The following is an 8,232-nucleotide window of genomic DNA, read 5'->3' as shown; positions in this document are numbered from 1 at the left end:
GGAAACCAGTTTGCACATAATTTCAGGGTGTTTGTGAGTCCTCCCTAAAAGCCTATCCATGGACTGACTAGCGTGTTAAAGACTGCTTGTCTAGGTACTAGATTACACATCATAAGGCTTTAAAGAAGAACAACGGTGACCCCTATTATGTTTACTTCTCCTAGGATGAGACATTCAAAACAGTTGTTGCCAGGTGTTTGTTCTTTTTCTGAGGATGTACGTGATAAATACCCAGCCAGGGAACTGTATTATTGTGTATCTTTCACACCGTCCTTGTAAATTGCATGGAATGCGAACTGTACGTATGACTAGTCAGAGAATGTTGACTGACAGTGTATTACAGAAAGAGAGATCTCCAGAGGCATGCTCTTAAGTGTTTTTTTTTTTGTTTTTTTTCCTACAAAAAGAGACATAATACCCTTCGGGATGATACATGACTTGGCAAAGCTATGCAGTTGGTTAGTGGCACAGCTAGGGCCAGAGCCCAGGTCTCACTTCCAGCCCATCGTTCATTTCAACAATCATGGAATGCCTACTGCTGGACACTCCACAGATGTTACAAGTGGCCCCTCATCTCTTCCAGCTGTCCCAGGTCAGCTTTCCCACACGTCACACTGGCTGTTCTAAGTCCTTACCACTTAAACCTCACTAGCCACATTTCTCCATATTCCACCTCCCAACCCCCAGCCTCACCTCCTGCCTAACCATCCTTAGTACATACTATGCATTCAACTAGTTACCAAATGAATGAACCCCTTTTATTTTTCTTCATTGAGAGACATTATCCCAGATATTTTTGGGTTCCCTTCTGGCTAGTAGTTTGTGAATCTTCATGTTTGGTTCTGTCTGTGTGAAGCTCATTCATTGCAAACTTATTAGTGCCTTAGAAACTGAATGGTAATTTTTGCTTTTCACAGGCAAGTGTGATTACTAGACAACTTGCTATATAATATCTGGTCCTTACTACATAAAGGACCCAGCTTAGGTAGTGCTAGGCTTTCTTGTAGTCAACATTGAAATGTGGCTAGTTAAAATCACAACTTTTATTTGCAGTAATCCATTATTTATCTTGTAAGGCTGAGCTGGTACATTTATTTCTTAATTACGTATTGTAGTATGAGGTAATTGATGCCTTTCTAATGCAAATAAAGACATGCATACAATTGCACAATAGCACTTTAGCTGACTTGCACAAAACTGGTCGATTTTAGTGCTTTACTAAAATGGCAGCTTTAAACGGGCTACAAGTCAGGAGAATGAAGGCAGTCTGTATGCAACCCCTACCTCCACTGAATTCAGCTTCCATTTATCACTCATTTTATGAAATAGTCCTCCAAGAGCATTAGCGAGTTTTTTTCTGAAATCTACCTTTCAAAAATCTCTTTGAATTTGCTTAACCTCTGAGGATTTTTATGGTTGCCAGGTTAGGTCACTTTCATCTTTACGTTAAGTCAATAAGTAACCAGACGCATCAGTTTCCCTTCTTAACCTAATTCAGAATGAGTTCATGGCAATGTAATCTTGCATTCCTTTCTCCTGCTTGAGTTCCATGACGGGAACCACCATTGTGTCAGCTTTGCCACTGTGATCAAGTCATAAACGTCTCAGATAATTCAAGCCTAGTTTACCCTAATGAAGAAAATGGGAAGATAACATTTGTTGAATTCCAGCTGTGTCCTGGCCTTTGTTTCGGATGGAGAACCTTGAGATTGGAATCATTCTGTTTGGACTTAACAGAAAACATCCAACAACAGGAAGCCTATAGGACCACACTGTGCTCCTAATATTAAGGAATTGAAAAAGGAAGTGTTTTTCTATCGTCAGCCCAGCAGTGGGGCTGCTGTCATGGAGTGGTCCGGCTGAAGATCCCAACTAATAGAAATCAGTACCTCTTTTGTGTTTGAAGTGACCTCTTTGAATCCAGAAATGCAATTGCACTTTTCTCTTTATTTTGGGTCATTTGTTGACCAATATCTGTGCCCTGTCCTAGAGTAGGTTGTACCTAAAGAACAGGAAAAAAAGGTTAGGACAGATGGGCAGATAGCATGCACTGCCTTAAAGAATGTTGTATACTGCTTTTCTCTTCCTGTTCTTCAGTTCTTCATGAGTTTGGTGTTGAATACTGATAAAACGACCTCCACAGTCAAGAGAAGGTAAGTACTAAAGGCAGCAGAATGAAGAATTTGGGGTTAGCGTTACCAGATTACAGAGCATGGAATTCTTCAATAGTTGTGCCCCAGGAATTCACAGAGCTCTTGGAAGATTCGCATTCCCCCAGACCTGGTCTGAGAGCCAGACGTCTGGTGGGTGATGTGTGTATTAACAGGCACCAAGAGTCTTGTTTTCCTCCCAGACTCTTGCTCGAGTTTGAACCTAGTGGAAAGTCCGCCTCCTTTAGTTGTTGGGCAGGCAAAGGTTATCCAACCGAGTGAGGGCAAGAAGATGAATAATATAGGAAATACGGTGATTAAGAACAAGCTTTGGAGTTAATTGTCCTGAGTTTGATTCTTTTTTTTTAATCAATTAATTAATTTACTTATTTATTTATTTTTGGCTGTGTTGGGTCTTCGTTGCTGTGTGCGGGTTTTCTCTAGCTTCGGAGAGCAGGGGCTACTCTTCATTGCGGTGCACGGACTTCTCATCTGTCGTGGCTTCTCGTTGTGGAGCACAGGCTCTAGGCGCGCGGGCTTCAGTAGCGTGGCACGTGGGCTTCAGTAGTTGTGGTTCGTGTGCTCTAGAGTGCAGGCTCAGTAGTCGTGGCTCATGGGCTTAGTTGCTCCGCGGCATGTGGGATCTTCCCGGACCAGGGCTCGAACCCATGTCCCCTGCATTGGCAGGCGGATTCTTACCACTGCTGCCACCATGGAAGCCCTGAGTTTGATTCTTAAACATGTCTCATACCAGTTGGGTGTCCTCAGACAAGCTATTGAACTCTGAGCTCAGTTTCCTCATCTGTAAGCTGAAGGTAATAGTGCCTTCATGGAGTTGTGAGCGTTAAAGGAGAACATTGATGTAAGGCACACAGTAAGGGCTCGGTATAAATGGATCATTATTATTAAGACAATAGCCCCTGTTTTTAAGTTCCTTGGATGTTTTCCCTCCTCAAACACTGAAAGGATTTTAATTATTTTTTTCGAATAGGATTCTTGTTCTAAAAGATTTTGTTTACTATCAGAGATTGTATTTGTGAAATGATAATTCAGTTTCCCTTTACTAATCAGAAATGTAACCGACATGCGGAGGTTTTTGCCTCCTTACCATAACTAATATAATCTCACCAGGTTCTTGTTATTCCAGCTAAAAGCGAAGATCTGTGATGTTATAGCTGGAGCAGTTTTATGATGAGTTAGACTTATGATTTCCAGTAGGCTCTTTGAAACGTTACTTATGGGTCAGAGAATCCCTGTGCCTTTTCATAGGTTCTAGACTACATTTTTCTCAATGTCAACACAGTTAGCTTCAAAATTAAAAATTAATGTTAAACTGGGATTCAGCTGGATTCTCCTGAGACTTTGTGCAATGCCTGACTTATTTTGTCCTAGAGGTTGCAGTCCATTGACTTGTATTTTCATATTTCAGGCTTCAATGCAAAAGGAAAACTAATGGCTAAATTTTCTAGAGCTGTTATCATTATTTATATATTTTTTTTTGCGGTACGCGGGCCTCTCACTGTTGTGGCCTCTCCCGTTGCGGAACACAGGCTCCGGATGCGCAGACTCAGCGGCCATGGCTCATGGAACCAGCCGCTCCGCGGCATGTGGGATCCTCCCGGACTGGGGCACGAACCCGTGTCCCCTGCATCGGCAGGCGGACTCTCAACCACTGCGCCACCAGGGAAGCCCCCATAACTATTTTCTTATATTGAAATTTAAAGTCTTTGGTTTTGGCCCTCAGGGACCTTCACATCTTGCCCCACTCTATCTTTTCAGCCTCTTCCAGCGTTCCCTGTCATGCCCTCTATACCCCCCAGCCTCTCAGTGTTCACCAAATTCATCTGCCTTTTAAAGTCTCTTGGACCTTGCTGGGGGTTCTCTCTGCCTGGATTGCTGTTTCTTCTCCTGGTCGGGCCTCTTTGAAAACCTGGCTCAAATGTGTGCTCTATGGAGCCTTTCAGATCTCCCAGGCCGAGGTGGAAGCACTCATCATGTGTTTTCGTGAGATGTCTCTTCTTGGTAGACAGTGTGCTCCTAAATCATAGGGCTTTGTCTGATTCGTCATCATCTGTCTAGAGCCAATGTGGTGTATCTGTCTGCTCAGGCTGCCGTAGCAAAATGAGCTGGGTGGCTTAAATTACAGACATTTATTTTCTCACAATTCTGGAGGTTGGAAATCCCAGATCAAGCCCTAGTAGGGTTCCAGTTGAGAAGTCTCTTGAGGCTTGTAGATGGCCGCCTTCTCACTAAGTCCTCACATGGCATTTCCTTGATGTGTGGTGTGCTGCAGAAGGAGAGAGAGCAAGAGAAAGAAGGAAAGAGATCTCTCTCTGGCGTCTGTTTTTTAAAAAATTTATTTTATTTATTTATTTTTGGCTGTGTTGGGTCTTCATTGCTGCACGTGGGCTTTCTGTAGTTGCGGCGAGCAGGGACTATGCGTTGTGGTATGCAGGCTTCTCACTGCAGTGGCTTCTCTTCTTGCAGAGCACGGGCTCTAGGCATGCAGGCTTCAGTAGTTGCAGCACACGGGCTCAGTAGTTGTGGCTCATGGGCTGTAGAGCGCAGGCTTAGTAGTTGTGGCGCTTGGGCTTAGTTGCTCAGCGGCATGTGGGATCTTCCCGGACCAGGGCTCGAACCCAGGTCCCCTGCATTGGCAGGTGAATTCTCAACCACTGCGCCACGAGGGAAGTCCAAATCCAAGACTTTTAAATGCTTTAATCCAAATACATACCCACTCCTGTCTTATATATCATTATTGTCCATCATTTTACTTACAGCTCTTTTTTTTTTCTTTTTTTTTTTTTGCGGTACGCGGGCTTCTCACTGCTGTGGCCTCTCCCGTTGCAAAGCACAGGCTCCGGACGCGCAGGCTCAGCGGCCATGGCTCACGGGCCCAGCCGCTCCGCGGCATGTGGGATCCTCCCGGACCGGGGCACAAACCCGTGTGCCCTGCATCGGCAGGCGGACTCTCAACCACTGCGCCACCAGGGAAGCCCCAGCTCATTTTTATATTCTTCAAATTATTTACTATTGCTGTTGTTTTTAAACAGTCGGTGCTGATTTAGAGTCGCCACGTAGTTAGTTACGAATTACTTCGCTACCATTTTTTCTCACATCTCTTTTTCAAATCTTTTCTTTCTGAAATAAATGCCGTAGTATTTCTTTCAGTGAAAATCTTTATAGTGGTATTCTTTTAGGCTCTTCAGAAAAAAACAAACCTCTTCTCTTCCTCATTGTTGTATCGACATGTAGCTGGGAAGGTAATTATAGGTGGACATGTATTTCTCTCAGCAGAAAAATTTACGTATATTTCTTTATAGAGTGATCATGCTGTGCCACAGCCACTTAGCGGAGGCACGGAGGCTTGAATCCATGCCCACGTGACACTAGAGCTGAAGTTATCAGCCGAATCCTTTGTATTTGGATTCATCAAATAATACAACGTGAACAGTAACAGGTGCACAGTGTATCTACATCATGACAACACATAGGCAAATTTTAAAATACAATATTCAGTCCAGCGCAGCAAGCATCTTTTGCACACTTCCCAAATGCTGAGCAACGCGGGGCACACAAAAGATACTGTGCTTTCGTGGGGGCAGCACCGTCTCCCTGGGGAGGTGGGAAGCACGGCAGCATTCGTTCCAACACACTTCAGCATTCCAGCCAGGGTCCTAGGTCTTGTGATGCTGGGAAATAGCAAACACGTAAGGCTCTCTTTGAGCTATAAATGTGCTTGTATACCGATTACCCTCAGGAATACATATGCAAACATTGTATCCTGGCTGAGGAGCCCCCTGAAAGCAAGCCTGGACAGGGGCATGCACATACCTAATTGATTGGGGAAAGTGAGTGATTCCAGAGACTGGGGGAGTATAACAGGGACAAAGGAAAACCAATACAAGAGTGCATTCTCAAGCTGGGGCTGGGGCTCTGTCTTCACCAGGGCTCTCCAGAGACGTAGAACCAAGAGATTTACTGTAAGGAATTGGCTCGCGCGATTATGGGGGCTGGGAAATCCAAAATCTGCAGCGTTGGCCGGCGGGCTCGAGACCCCGGAGAGCTGATGGTACAGACAAAGTCTGAGGGCGTTGTGCTGGAGAACAACTCCTGCTTCAGGGAGTTCAGTCCCTGTTCCCTTCAAGGCTTCAACTGATTGGATGAGGCCCACCCATACTGTGGAGGGCACTCTGCTTTACCCAAAGTTCACCATTTTCATGTTGATCTCATCCAAAAAGCTCTCCAAATTGACATACAAAATTAACCATCACAGGCTTGGTCCTCCGGTACCACCTAGCAGTGTGTAGAATGTGCCTCAGACGGTGCTACCTGGGACAGAGAGGGAGCAGTTGTCTGTTGGTGCTGCGCCCCATGGCCAAGGCCTTCTTGCCTGTGGATGCATGAATTTTGGGCAGATTCCTGCAGGCGTCCTGCACTGTAGTGTCAGGGCAACCCTGGGGCAGAACGCCAGAGATGCCTGGGTCAGAAGTGTGGCCAGGAGCATCAGGATACACCTGCATCAGGGTACACCTGCATCAGGGTACACCTGCATCAAGGTACACATGCAGGATGCACCAGCACTGGCTGGAATAAAAGGTAGGATGGGAGAATATAAGGCCAGGGCGTAAGAGAGTCATAATTCCTTCTGACTACCTTAGTTTTCCTCAGTGAACACCCTTCTCCATTTTCTACTGGAGACTTATAGAGGTACTGTTTCTCCCACTCACGGTAGGAGGAGCATTTAGTTTTTGTTACTCTCCAGAAACCACCAATGTCTTTGCTGTACTAATGATCCCCTCTGTCCTTGGATGTCACTGTCGGTCTTTCTGTCCTGCAATCCTCATGACCACACAGTATGAGAATACTGTTTCACTCTCCCAGCTGCCATGAAGCCTTTGAGGCCACGGATCCACCCTCCCTTCCTGTTTCTCAGTTCTGTGGTTCTTATTAATTGCTGAATAAATGTGGCTAAAACAAACTGAACAGGCTTTGCTTTTCGACTCTACCATACGGGTCCATTCTCATCATGCTTTTAAAACTCCACGGTTAGGGCTTCCCTGGTGGCGCAGTGGTTGAGAGTCCGCCTGCCGATGCAGGGGACACGGGTTCGTGCCCCAGTCCGGGAAGATCCCACATGCCGTGGAGCGGCTGGGCCCGTGGGCCATGGCCGCTGAGCCTGCGCGTCCGGAGCCTGTGCTCCGCAACGGGAGAGGCCGCAAAAGTGAGAGGCCCGCATACCGCAAAAAAACAACAACAAAAAAACCCCTCTACTTTTAGACCTTACCCCAGTCCCTTAACCCTTTGGCCCCATCTTCTCATGTATAACATGAGGTACATGTTACCTACTCAGAGGTTCATTGCTCGATTACACGAAGTGGTGGGTATGAAAGCACTAACAGCTGGGAAGCCGAGCACAGCTGCGGGCTGTGACTGTTACCACGGCAGAGTTTGCTAGCTGGCCACCACAATCTGCTCCCCCGTCTTCCGCAGGAATGGACTGCCGTGGGGCTCAGCGAGAGATGGCCCTGCCCGTCTCCTTTGTTGCTGGTGTGGCCTTGTGCCCAAATGCAGGGATGCACACGGAGACGATGGTGCAACTTCTAGGTCATCTTCCACATAGACAACGAGCCCCAGCCCGGAATGCAGCTCTTTTCCCTCCTCGCAAGCTGGAACGTGAATGTGCTCACCACCCAGCTTTGACCTCGGGAGGAAGACCGTGCCCGCAGCCAGCACGGCAACAAGCTGGAAAGGGCCTGGCTCACCATCTGGACCTTGGGCCTGTTATGTGGTAAGGCAATCAGCTTTTCTTTAAGACACTGTCCTTTATGTTAGAGTCTCTTTGTTTCTGCAGCCTGGACTCTGTCCTGTTACTATGAGTACAGTGTCAGCGTGAGTCTCATATAACGAAGTCCTCTTCCTTTGACACTAAACTCATGTTGGGCCAGAATCTTTTGGCCTTAATTTTCTCTCAGTGAGGATGTTACGTTGGAGGGGGCAGGAGACACTGAGGACCATTCTATACCAGAGACATGAAGGATGGACAGCCCTTGCCTTTCCTGCATTCCTGTAGAATAACTCT

Source organism: Delphinus delphis, chromosome 11 (assembly GCF_949987515.2).
Source record: "Delphinus delphis chromosome 11, mDelDel1.2, whole genome shotgun sequence".
NCBI lineage: Eukaryota > Metazoa > Chordata > Mammalia > Artiodactyla > Delphinidae > Delphinus > Delphinus delphis.
The sequence above is the reverse complement of the archived record's forward strand: the minus strand, read 5'-3'. Positions refer to the sequence as shown.